At 32.7% G+C, this 13,413-nt stretch overlaps 1 long non-coding RNA gene across 1 annotated transcript; it reads left to right on the top strand.

The window, feature by feature from the left end:
- Positions 1 to 2,149: 2,149 nt before the first annotated feature.
- LOC140693306 (uncharacterized) lies at positions 2,150 to 3,809 on the top strand. The gene is made up of 3 exons (XR_012069028.1): positions 2,150 to 2,418; positions 3,015 to 3,156; positions 3,545 to 3,809. It is a non-coding gene; the product is annotated as an uncharacterized lncRNA (long non-coding RNA).
- The last annotated feature ends 9,604 nt before the right edge of the window (positions 3,810 to 13,413 follow it).

Below are 13,413 nucleotides of genomic sequence, written 5' to 3'. Positions count from 1 at the left end.
ACTTATATTTCTTGAAACTGTAATTTATAGATCTATGTTTAGATCTTTTATTTCACTTATCAAATGTATTCCTAGTTTATTCTATTTTGTATAAATATACGCACAATTGTTTTCCTGATTTCTCTTTCTGATAATTTGTTGTTACTATATAAAAAAGTAATGGATATTTGTATATTGATTTTGTATTCTGCAAGTATACTAAGTTTGTTCATTATTTGTTACATTCACTGGAGGTGTCTATGGAGTTTTCTATCTATGCATAATTAAGTCTTCTGTAAAAATTTTACTGTTTTTTTACAAGTTGAATGCCTTTTATATTTTTTCTTGACTAGTTGTTCTGGCTAGGACTTCAAGTTGTGTAATTTAGTATTTGTGAGAATGAGCTACCTTTTCTTATTACTGGACCAGAGGAAAACCTTCCTGTATGTTAACATTGAACTTGATGTTTGTCATTGGTTTTTCATATATGGCTTTTATTATCTTTAGTTACATTCTGTTTAAAGTGTATTTGTAAACAATATTTTTATAAAAATGTAAAGATCAGACCTGTGAATAATTTTCCTACATTTATTGAGATTATTGTTTTTGAATTCTCAGCTTTTTAAGGGATTGTATCACATATGTAGATTTGCATATGATAAGTAATATTTATGAATCAGGACTAAATCATACATAACTATATTTTATAATACTTATAATATGCAATGAATTCAGGTTGCTAATGTTTATTTAGAATGGAATGAACACATACTGAAAAATAAATTTACATTCTAGCTTGAGTGCACATTTATTTATTTAAAAATTCTATCTCTCATTTTGAATTTGGCTTATGTTTAATGGAATTTATATCTAAAAAATAATATAACTTTTGGTAGAACTGGATTTACTAGAGTTTACTGATACAGAACATAGCTATTTACAATTAGGGAACAAAACACTTGCCTTAAAATGCCATATTTTGCTAACAATATCAACTGTTTCAGGACTGAGATACATATTGCTTCCTAAAATGCATTACCTGGTCTTTTCCACCCAACACACATATAGTGTTATTTCTTTGTTTTTTGATTGTTTCTTTGTTTGTCCCTTAATGGAGGCAGTGCCTATTGAACCCAGGATCTTGTGCATAAGTGTATTTATCAACATCATTTTGGAACAATTAACAGAAGCCACAAGGTTATGGATTATAAAGATGACAAGAAAATTTATTCCTTCTAGGGACTGAAAAACCTCTGAGTGAAAGAAAGTCAAAGATAAACATTGGTAAATATACAATAAGATTTTCTCTTTTCTAATTTTAATGTAGATTATTAAATTACATTTGTTTAACTTATAGAACTGAATTACAATTAAAAACAAAATTCCACCCTTTGGGATTTCTTAAATTTGATTCATTATTTCTTTCTAATTTTATTTCATAATTACTTACCATTTATTTTTATACAAAACAAATAAACTTATATTTATTCTGCTCATGTTATGAATATAGAGCTACTTATTATAAAGTACACAGATAAATACCTACTTCCATTTCCAAATCAAATTATGTTTCACTTTAATTACAAATGATTTTGAAATTGATATATATTTTCTGTACAGGTTTTACACAAATTTCACTTTAAATTCCAAAACTTTAAAATTATTTTATATATTTTGTGCATTATTTGTACTCTGTTTACAAATCTGGTATAAATTTTTGTACAAAAGTTTGGAGATTGGTTTTATTTTATAGACCCCAAAATTAAATTATTTAAAAAGATATTGTTGGGATAATATTTGCAGATCAGACTATAAAAATAAGCATCCTATCTGTATCATTTTAACTGGGTGAATGAGAAATAAACACTGGCTGAATGTTACACTTGAGTTGCTGGGAGACCAGTCGTTTTGTGATGTCACAGCTACTCAAGTTGAGAACCATGGCGAAGGCCTAGCAGTTTACCTGTGCAGCCCTGCCAAAGCAGCATTTGAAGCTGCAGTGCTCAAAACCATGCAGATTAGAAAAGTAGCTGTAGAAAAAGTTATTTGAGATGCCACATATTTCTTCAGAAATTCAAGGTGTGTCTCCTAAAGTTGGACAAACTGGTTCAGGAAATTCTGGAAGATCTCTATTGTGTGACCAAACATTCTCTGGGGACTTGGACTTGAGGTCTATGATTGAATAAAATGCTTTTCAGATTTTGTCTGAAGAATCCTTAATAAAAACACCATGTTACACACATTCTGTCTCTGTACCAGATGAAGATAATGAATTTCATTCTCTGAAATTTCCAAGAAAACTCTGGAAAATGGCTGGGGATGACCAATTGAAATCCATCTGGTGGGGTGATAATGGATCTTCCATAGTGATTGTTGAAGATGTCTTCAAGAAGGAAGTTTTGGAAAGAAAGGCCCCTTTCAGAATATTTGAAACTGGAAGTATGAAAAGTTTATTTAGACATCTTAAACTTTATGGGTTTAGGAAAGTGTGGCAGAATTTTCAAAGGACTCCTTGTCTAGCTGACTTTCTGGCAGAAGAAAATGTAGCCTCTGTTTTAAGAAAGGAATTGACAAATTTTAATTACCACTTGGTAACTTATATATAAAAATTTATTTTGTATATCAATCAATGGTAATATAAATGTAAAGCTAGATTTTGAAAATTGTAAAACTACTAAGGTTAGAATACTTTATTTTCTCTAAAAAATGAGGACAGTGCCTTAAGTAGTCAAGATTAAGGGAAACTTTGCTTGCAACTATGAATCTTTCCAGAAATCTAAATAAAGCTATTAAAGCTGCTTTTAAAAAGTGGCATTCACCATTACTGCAAATGCTAAGTCAGTAAATTTGATGAGCATACTATTTAAATGTGTATATTCCAATTAAGAAACTTCACACTATCGTTAGCAATGTTCATATTTTGATAATATTATCTATGCAAAGTAAACGTGGAATCTGAGGCTTAATAGGTTAGCCTTTTTGTAGTCTTGTAGTTTGATTAATGTATTACAAAAATGTTTCTCCTTTGGTTGTAGCTGCAGTTGTATCATAATCCAAATTTTAAATGGTGCTGTCCCCAGCTTTTTGTGAGAATAAAAAGAAGAGTTGGGATTAAAAATTCCTCTCTGGTGTCTTCATTGGCTGAAGATTTCAACAAGAAGCACTTTAAAGCAGGGGGTAATATGGATTATCATATTTCTGGTTTTGTGACTGACACTAGTGGAGAAAGTTCATTTTTACCTTCTGCAAATTTAAATATGACTCTAATAAGAAAGCCCTCTAGTAGTCTCATAATTGGTGATACAACTATCCCGATCAGAGGTGATTTCTCTCCTCCATCATCAATGTCACTTAGACCACCAGAACAAATTGCAGTGTATCAATGAGGTAATTTAAATCAGTTCAACATTGTCCTCGGGCACTCTCAAAGTAGCTACAATGAAGCAAATGGCCATGATGTGAACTCCATTACAACTTCAATTTCTACTTCTCAGTACAGCATCTTCTCTCTCATATAGAGCAATTATTTTGGACTGATGGTGAAGCCTTCTGCTTTTCCAAACAGATATCATGACATATCTGCCAATGAAGGTCATTTTCCTAAACTACAACCAGGGATCAACCCACACTTTCCAGTGCCAATGATATCAGATACATCAGCTACATCTCTTTCAAGACCAACTCATCAGCAATTTTCAGTTTATCAACGTCATCCTAATTACAGCTGATGTACCAGAGGACTACCAGATTATGCAGGATAACAAAGATTAAAACTGATGTTGGCAAACGTCGACAAATATCTGCAATTTTTTGGGGGGACAATAAAAATAGATGTGCACCCGAAATTTCTTTATTTTTTTTTCAAGTAGAGTAAAGAGTTAAACGAGAGACTAAGTTGCCATTTAAAGAAAAAAATAGATACTTGATTGATATGATCTTTTGATGGAACAATATGGGAGTAAATTTAAATAATTTCTTGAAAGGAAGAAGAAAAAATGGAAGAATTTGGAAAAGGAATAAAAGATGTAGAGAGGGAAAAGTACTAAGTGGTTTCTGGTTCATCCTGGAAAGTATGAAAAGTGTTAAATTAAGATAGGTTGGAACAGGAGATAAATGCAGGAACCGGCCCAGGGATCATGGTCTCAATTATGTCATCCCTGGAATCAAAAATGACACATGATGTAGTCTCTGATGGCACATTCAGCATGTGGTAGAATTTAAGACGTAATTTTATCTATCATCTTCTTTGTGCTGTTCTCAAAGCATTACAATTAGTGGTTTCATTTCCTGCCCTCAAGTGTCTACACTATATTTTCTAGTCAATAATTTATCTTGCTTTTATGTTCCAGCCAAAGACAAGCTTACGTCCTCAGGGTGGCACTTAATGCCTTTTCAAATTTAAGCAAACAAACACAACTTAGTTTATTTATTACTTTATAAATCTGGCATCTGACTACCTTGGCAGATCTTTATGTTTCACTGTATCTGGAGATACATCCAGGCAAATGATTGTGAACAATGTTAACTCCACACTCAACACTTTTAACCCAGCTTATCCTTGGACTTTGGGTGTCCTCCTTTTACCTACTTAGACTATCCCCATCTCAGCACAGAAACCAACTCCTACAGATGATTTCTGTCTATCCCCTTTTCCTCGTCTTTCTTGGATACCAGCACAGAAAACAGCACATGCCACAGGATGCATTTTTGTATTCAGTGAATGAAAAATTCATGTTGACTTTAAGCAAAATCTACTTTCCTGAAACAGCAAAACTCTCATGGTTTTCTAACTATTTCATTATGGTCTTTACTCTTCACCACAAACTAGCTCTTTTCATAGCCCAAGGACTAGTCAATCAAGACAGTTATTGGAGGTAGATACAGGAGACAAAGTATTATTTCCTTCTTAATTCATACCTCCAGAGGCCTAAGGCATTTCATTCTCATTTGATGGATATTTTCCTGTCTCTTCATCACCCACCCATCCCAAAATAGCTGATTCTCTTCCGCATACCAATAACTATACTGCCTTCTAATTAATTTACTTCTTAGAATCAGAGCTTTGTCCACAAGAGACAGTGACATAGCAAAGAGTTAATGTAGGTTTTTACACCCCACATAAATTGTGCCCCTTCTAACCTTCATGCAGAAAGTATCTAGGAGGTACTAGCCCCTTGGTTGGGGTGGTGGTGTTCAGTAACCTAAATGTAATCTAAGATGTGTGGACTAGAAGGAGGTGAGGGTGGTAGAATTAAAAATTTGTCCAACTGCAAGAATACTGAATTTATACAGATATTAGGAAATATAAAATATTCACGGACGTCTTTGACAATTTCCCATTAATTTAAAATAAAAGGTGAAGCACTTTCATAGTGTGAAATGCCCTGAAATGTTGGAAAAATTGTAGGCAAGGTCAGGGAGCCTAAGGCTACTGCTCACAATGATGTAGCCAGTGTCAGCTGATAAGACTGGAATGGCAGAATTGAGTACTGAAAATTTGTTACCAGTATTGATGAAAGCATTTGATAATCTGGAGAATGGGCACATGGGCCAGGGTGAACTCTAGAAACATCCCAACAATATGACCTTTACCAAGAGAAGAATAGAGACCACTTGCAGATGGAGAACTGTGTCTGGACAGCATTGGTTCTTCCTACAACAGAAAAATCAAGCTTTTATGTTTGTCAGCTGAACACTGATGGTGGCTATATTGTTGTTTACATTAGCAGTCTGGGGTAAAAATGGGCTGGTTCAACAGCTAGTTTCCATCTCTCTTATCAGAGAGTGGGTCTTACCGTGATCATCTTAACAAGGTTCAATAATGTTAAGTCTAAAGCAACAGTTTACTTTCAAAATTAGAAATCCTAAAGAAAAATATTGTATGTTTGTCCATCTGTAGATTTCTACCTGGGAAAATCTAGACTATTGGCAAAGGTACAAAAGTTGGCTGGTGTTTGAAAACTATTCTCTGAGCCCTGCCCACTGAATTCTTCCCACTAAATACCACAAATCTCTCTATCACTCTGTGTGTGTGTGAAGTTGGATTGTTAAGCAATAACTAAGTTTGTCTTAGTTGAGTCATCATTGAATTATTCCTCTGCATCTGGCAGAATCTCTGTGAATTAAGAGTTTCATTGAGCCACCAGATTTTCTTCCGATCAGGGAGAGATAGATTATATTTCTCCCAGTGTACTAATTGCTACCTGCTCATTGAATCCCGAGCTGATGCTTGGGCCAAGCCTCTCAACCCTTGAATGGGACTGAGTCATATACATTCTCCAGTCCCCAGAGCCCAGAACAGGACTGTATCACCTTTTTAATTTAAGCTTATGTCTGTGTTTTTTTCTTTTAATTCTCATTGTTTACACAACTTATTTTGGCTTTGGACACCATTTGACTAATTTATAGAGTCTGAGTCACTGACTTATTCCCGTTCTCCTAGAAATTGCAACATCCTTTCCTCCCTTGGACTACCTGGAATTGAGTGAGCGTAGTCATCATTTTGAAAGCAGTCCTCATTCCTAATAATGCAGAGCTTTTACACTTCTTTTCCCAGCACTAGGGAAAGAATCTTTGTTGTGGATCTCAGGGATTATCCTCACATTCCCGAATGCAAACATGAGAAAACACCACATTTTTATCCAAAATCAAGTCTTTGTCTCTATTGCATTCCCATTGCAGTTAAGAATTGTAGGAGTTCTAAGATTTTACCATGCTGAGATTTTAAGCAACCTAGCATGTTCTTTTCTTACCGATGCTGTTGTGGAGTTGAGACCATCGGTCAGAGTCATTGAACTTTATCACTCACAGCAAGAGCAGTCAGTTTTAAATTTGTATCCATTCCCTAATCTCAGATGAATACACAGAGTGAAATTTTGATGCCTACAGAAGCAGTGGGCTGTTACCATGAAGAAAGTTTAAGGCATGGTAAAACACTAATTTTATTAGTATCTTTATGTATAATTTATTAGAATCACTTATTTATTAGTATCTTTACCTAGGATAAGTATATCATGACTCAAGTTTACTTGCTGCAAAAACAATCATGAGAAATGACATGGGAATAAATGACCATTGAATTTCCATTTTTCCTTCTGCTTTTATAAGATAGAATTAGCATAAAACATTAAGTATTGGTGCATAGGCTAGTGATTTGATTTACAACTATAATGAAATAAATATCATAGCAACTCTAGGGAGAATTAATTATTTCATTTAGATACAATTTTAAAGAAATACAATTTGTCTTTAGGTTGTGATGAGAAAACTTATGGTTAGCTCTCTTAACAACATTCATATAGAACATAAAGCAGTTTTAATTGTAATTTTCATGTTATTACAGGGCATCCCTATAACACGTTTATTTTAAGGCTGGAGGTTTGTAGCTTTTGAGTGCATTAATCAAATACTCCTTTTCCAACCCCTGCCTCTGTTAATTACAAATCCAGTTTCTTTTTCTATAAGTATGTATGTTTGTTCTTGAAGTATACTTTAATCTATAACACTGTGTTAGTGTCTCCTACACAACATAATGTTCGCTATTTTTAATACATTTCATATTTTCACCAGAATATATCTAGTTATGTTATGTTGATATGTAAAGGTATTTCATAGTTATTGAGTATTCCCAATACATTACATTTCTTGTCCCTGATTCATTTAATTTGCAACTGGAAAATTTTCTCTCTTAATTTTCCTCAAATTTTTCTTTTCCTCACCCCATTTCCCTCCTTCTTGTGAAAATCCTGTTTCTTACTTTATGTTTAACTCCTTTTCTGTGTTGTTATTTTCATTTGTTTAAAATTCCACATGTGAGTAAAATCATTCAGCACTTATCATTCTCCTTCTGAGTTATTTCACTTAGCATATTACCCTCTTGGTCGGCCCATTTGTTGTAAATGACAAAAACTTATTCTGCTTAGAACTGAATAAAAACCCATTGTATTTTTATCTGTGTGTGTACATATATATACATATAAATACTGCATATATATTTAGTTCCTGTGTGTGTATATATTTATGTAAATATAGATAAATCTGTAGTTAAGATGGGTATATATATATATATTATAAACGCACATCTTTTTTCCATCATGTATTTATGAGCAATTAATTTGCTTGTATATGCTGTCTATTGTGAATAATGCTGCAATGAATATAGGTTTGAATTTATCTTTTCTAATTACTGTTTTTATTTTCTTGGAATTAGTATCCAGATATGGAAATGTAGAATTATATTTCATTTTTATTTTTAGATAAATCTCCATGTTGTTTTCTACAATGGCAGCACATATTTCCATTCACTCCAGGAGTGCATCAGGGTTGTTTATCCTACATCCTACCAACATTTATTTTTGTTATCTTTTTGATAATAGTTATTCTGATTAGTGTGACATAAAATCTCATTGTGCTTTAGACTTGCATTTTTCTGATGGTTCGTGATGTTGATCAGTTTCATGTGCCTGTTGGTTATCTTTCCCCCACTGTATATTCATTTTTTGTAATGGGCTAAATGACCATAACTGTCTGATTTCATTTCTAGGCATTCTTTGTGTTCCATTATTCTGTTTGTTCTGTGCCACTACCATATTATTTTTATTACTGTGGATTTGTAGTATATTTTCAAATGAGGGTCAGTGATACATCCTCTTTGTTCTTTGTCAAAGTTGTTTGTGTTTCTAATTTGTTTGTTTTGTTTTCTTTTTTTTTTTTAGTGATTTCAATTCTTTTGTGTTTACATGTAAATTTTAGAATTATTTATTTTAAGTGTCTGAAAATGCCCTTGGTATTTTGATAGGCACTGAATTTAATTTGTGTATTTTCTTGTCTTGTACTGTCATTTAAATAATATTTACTTCCTCATCTACAAACACAGTATATCCTTTCATCTGTTTGCATTATCTTCAATTTCTTTTATAAATATTTTATAGTTTTCTGAGTACAGGACTTTTATCTCCTTGGTTGCATATATTTCTTGATTTTTTTTTCTGTAATGCAACTGTAAATGAGACAGTTCCCTCACTTTCTGTATCAGTTAGCTTCTTGTTAGTGTGTAGAAATGCAACACTTCTGTATGTTAATTTTACATTCGGAAATTTTACCAAATGCATTGATAAGCCCTAGTAGTTCTGTGGCACCATTTTTAGGATTTCTGTTTAAATTATGTCATCTGCAAACAGATACTTTTACTCTTTTTCTTAATCAGCTATATTTTATTTACATTTATTTTGAATAGCTATGGCTAGAATTTCCAATACTATAATGAATATAAGTGGTAAGAGTGAGCACTCTTGTCTTCTTCCTGCTCTTATTGGAGATGATTTAAGCTTTTAATCAGTGAGTGTCATGTTAGCTGAGTTCTTGTCATATAAGACCTTAACTGTTTTGAGGTATGTTTCCTCATGCCCAATTTGAGGAGAAATATATTCATAAATAGATACTGAATTTGTCAAAACATTTTATGACTCTATTGAGGTGACCATATTAATTTTATTCTTCAGGTTGTTAGTGTGGTGTATCATACTGATTAATTTGTGGGTATTGAATCACTTTTGTATCCCTGGAATGAAATATACTTAATCATAATGTATAATCCTCTTAATGTATTGTTTGAAATGCTAACAATTTAGTGATTAATTTTTGAATCTATGCTAATCGCTCGTATGTAACCTGTAATTTTTTGAGGTATTTGTTCCTGTTTTAGTAGTAGTGTGATACAGAAATTTGCGGTAGGAAGCCTCCTTTCTCTCAAAACTTTTGGAATATGCTGAGAAGTACAGGTGATAGCTCTTCTCTAAATGTTTGGCAGAAATCTCCCGTGAAGCTCTCTAGGCCTGGAATTTTGATTCTTGGGAGATTTTGTTTATTTACTTATTCAATTTCATTAGTGTTAATCTGTTAATATTTTCTACTTCTCATTCCATCCTGGAGATTATTTCTTTCTTAGATGTTGTCCATTTCTTCCAGGGTTTCCATTTTATTAGCATATAATAATTTGTTGTATCTTCATATGATGCTTTGTATTTCTTTGATATAAGCTGTAATTTCTCATTTATTTCAGAGTTAATGAATCTGTACTCTTTTTTGCTCATGTGTCTGGCTAAAGTTTATCAACAATATTTATCTTTCAAAAGCAATTACTTTGTTTGATTAAATGATTCTGCTTTTAATCTTTATTTTATTTAATTATGTTCTGACCTTTCAGCTGTTTTTCCTTCTACTAACAAACTTGCTTATTATTTTGCTACAACTTTTGGTTGTAAGAATATGTTGTAAGAGAGACATGTTTCTTATTTGTATAAGTATGATTATTTTGCTATAAGTATCCCTATTAATATTGCTTTTGTTATACCCCATAGATTTTTTTTGTTGTTGTCATTTTTCTTTATATATTTTTTCTTTGATTTATACAGCAATCCAGTTGTTGTTAATAATGTATGATTTATCCTCCACACTTTAGAATTTTTCTCAGGTTTTTTCTTTTAGTAAATTTCTATTCTCACAAAATCCATAAGTTTCTTCTCACAACAAGGAGAAAAATAATAAAATTTATACAAAAACCTGGAAGACAAAAATTTTCCAAAATTATTTTTAAAAATGTGCAAAGCTGTGGGTATTATCCTCCCTGAGTATATAACATACAACAAAGCTACAGTTATGAATGCATCAAAATATGGCACTTCAAGAAACTCATAGATAAATGGAACAAAATAAAGAGTACTAAAATAAACCAACACAAACATATGGTCAATTAGTCTACAATGAAGGATGCAAGAGTATACAACTGAAAAAAGGCAGTCTCTTGAACAAGTAGTTTTGAGAAAACTGGACAGTACACGTAAAAGGAAGATGTAAGAGCACTTCCTTCCATAGTATGCAACATAAGATAAAAATGGATTGATTTCCTAAATGTAAAACCCGAAAATGTATATTTACTGACAAAGAACAGAAGCATAAATGAATTTGAGATAAATCATAGCAATGTTTATTTTTGATCTGTCCCCAAATTAAAAAAAAAGGAAAAGTAACAATTACAGTTTTTAGTTTACTGAGGAAAAAGTAGATATACTATGCGATACATGGACTCTGCTTCTTATATAAGTGTAAAGTGCAAAATCTTTTGCAGAGCAAAGGAAAACTTCAACAAGAGATATGATAACAGATAGAATATAAGGAAAAATTTCAGACAATGAAACCAACAAAATGTTAATATCCATAATATATATATATAATATGATATATATATCATATTAGTCTCAATATTTAAAAATTAAAGACCCCAAATTAAAAACAGTTGAAAGATCTTAATGGAAACTTTTCAAAATCAGACATGTGGATGATTTTCTTCACATACAAAGAAACATAACGTTGCTATCCATTAGGAAAACATAAGTCAAAACCAGAATTAAATATAATCTCACAGCAACCAAAAAGCTATTAACAAAATTCTACAAATGACAAACATTAATAAGAAATTTGGGAAGAGGGAACCCAGGTACATTGTTGGTGGAAATATAAATTGTTGCATCCACTATTATTAAAGTGTGGACAGTGTTCAGAAAACTAGAAATAGAAGCATTATATGTTGCAGCAAATCCAGTTTTTGGTATAAATCTGAAAAAATATGAAAACATTAAACTAAAGGACATATTACCCCCAATGTTCTTAACATCATCATTTATAGTAGCCAAGGAAAGAAGCACAACTCAACTGCCCATCAACAGATGATTGGCTGAAGTAGATGTGAGATATAGATAACATAATAAATACTTAGTCATTGTCATATTAAAAAATAAAATTCTGCCACTTGGAACAATGTGACTGGACCCAGAGAGTGTTGCACAAGGAAAATAAGTCATAAGGAGAAAAACATTCTATGTTGTCACTTAAATGAGGAAAATAAAGATATAAGAGAAATAATCATTAAAAAATAGGAACAGAATCACATATAAATGTGTAGTGTACCAAGTTTTGGTTTCCTGTGAGGACAGGGAAGAAGGATGGAGAAGACAGAAATGTGCAAGCTACTAGTAATAAATTAGAGAACCAACAGGGCTATATTTACAGCAGTGAGAATTATTTTAAAAATTTAATTGATTTTAAAGAGATTATAGGGATATATTACAGTAAAACGTGCATGTAGGTGGGAAAAACTTTAAAAAAAACAACCCAGGAAAATCAAAATATTTTGTAGTACTCTGATATAAAGGGAGGTGATTTATTCACTTTCTTCACTCTTTTCATAATGTCCTTAGTAGAATTTAAGCTTTTATCTGAAAAAGTATATACTTTTAAAAGTGACATAAGTTTAAACTATTTCTGTCTCTCCCCTTTCATCTACAGTCAATAAAACGTTCACATCTCAACCAAAAATAATACAACACAAAACAATAATCCGGAACGTATGTGAACAGGTAAAGTTTGGTGGACTAAAACACACAAAAGAAGCTGAACTGAGGGAGGAGCAGATTTGGTGTGTGAAACCAAGGCCCCCTGACTAGGATATATGAGTCCTCAAGTTCAGACAACCCAGCAGGAACAGGGTCTCATTGGATTACACTGCATCAGCCTCCAACTGCACCAGTACTCATGGTCACATGTAACTGGAGGGAGCCACAAAGGAGACAGAAATTCCATCCTTCAGACACTCAAACATTCATGAAAATGTCCCTACTCCCCATTCACAGTGGTGGAGACAAGGTACCTTGCAACACTGGAGATATCAAAGGCACTTGTCTGATTCCAAATACCCACCAGTCTTTACACATTTCCTCAATGTGTACACTGAGTCTCAAGTGGTATCAGATAAAAGGAAGGGTTCACCGTCCCAGTGACAACAGTGGCTTTAACTACCAAAGAAGTCTAAGAAGTGACAATGAAAGCACATCTTTTATCCAGACAGTAGAGACTGCAAAGTGCCAGTTTGAAATATTATCAGAGGTAGCTCAGGTAAGTAAAATAAAAGATTGTGCAATATTGCAAACTACCAGAAAACAAAAGCAAGGACTCCAACTCCCAATTTTTTATGTGTCATCAGAGCAATAATTTATCAAGATCATGACCAGTCACAGTAACATTATAGGGCACGCACACATACACATAAACACACACAGACACCGACACAGTCACAGACACACATGCACACACACCTGCGTGCACACACACACACACACAATGTCAACCCTGCAGCAAACAAACTTAAAGTCATGGTGTATTGTCACATAACTAATAGAGAATCCAAATATGTGCCATACACAATCTCAATAGAAGAAACAAAAATAAGAAAGCAGTTTAGTTAGCTCAGGAATAAATGAAATGATGATAAGGAATACATTACCAAAGAGACTGAAACTATAAAATATCCAAACATTATTGGAGGACCAGGAGAACTTAATAATTGAGATGAAGAATGCAACAGAAAGCATTGGAAGTAGA

This window comes from Vicugna pacos, unplaced genomic scaffold (assembly GCF_048564905.1).
Source record: "Vicugna pacos unplaced genomic scaffold, VicPac4 scaffold_19, whole genome shotgun sequence".
Taxonomy (NCBI): Eukaryota; Metazoa; Chordata; class Mammalia; order Artiodactyla; family Camelidae; genus Vicugna; species Vicugna pacos.
This window is presented reverse-complemented; position numbering and strand designations above follow the sequence as displayed.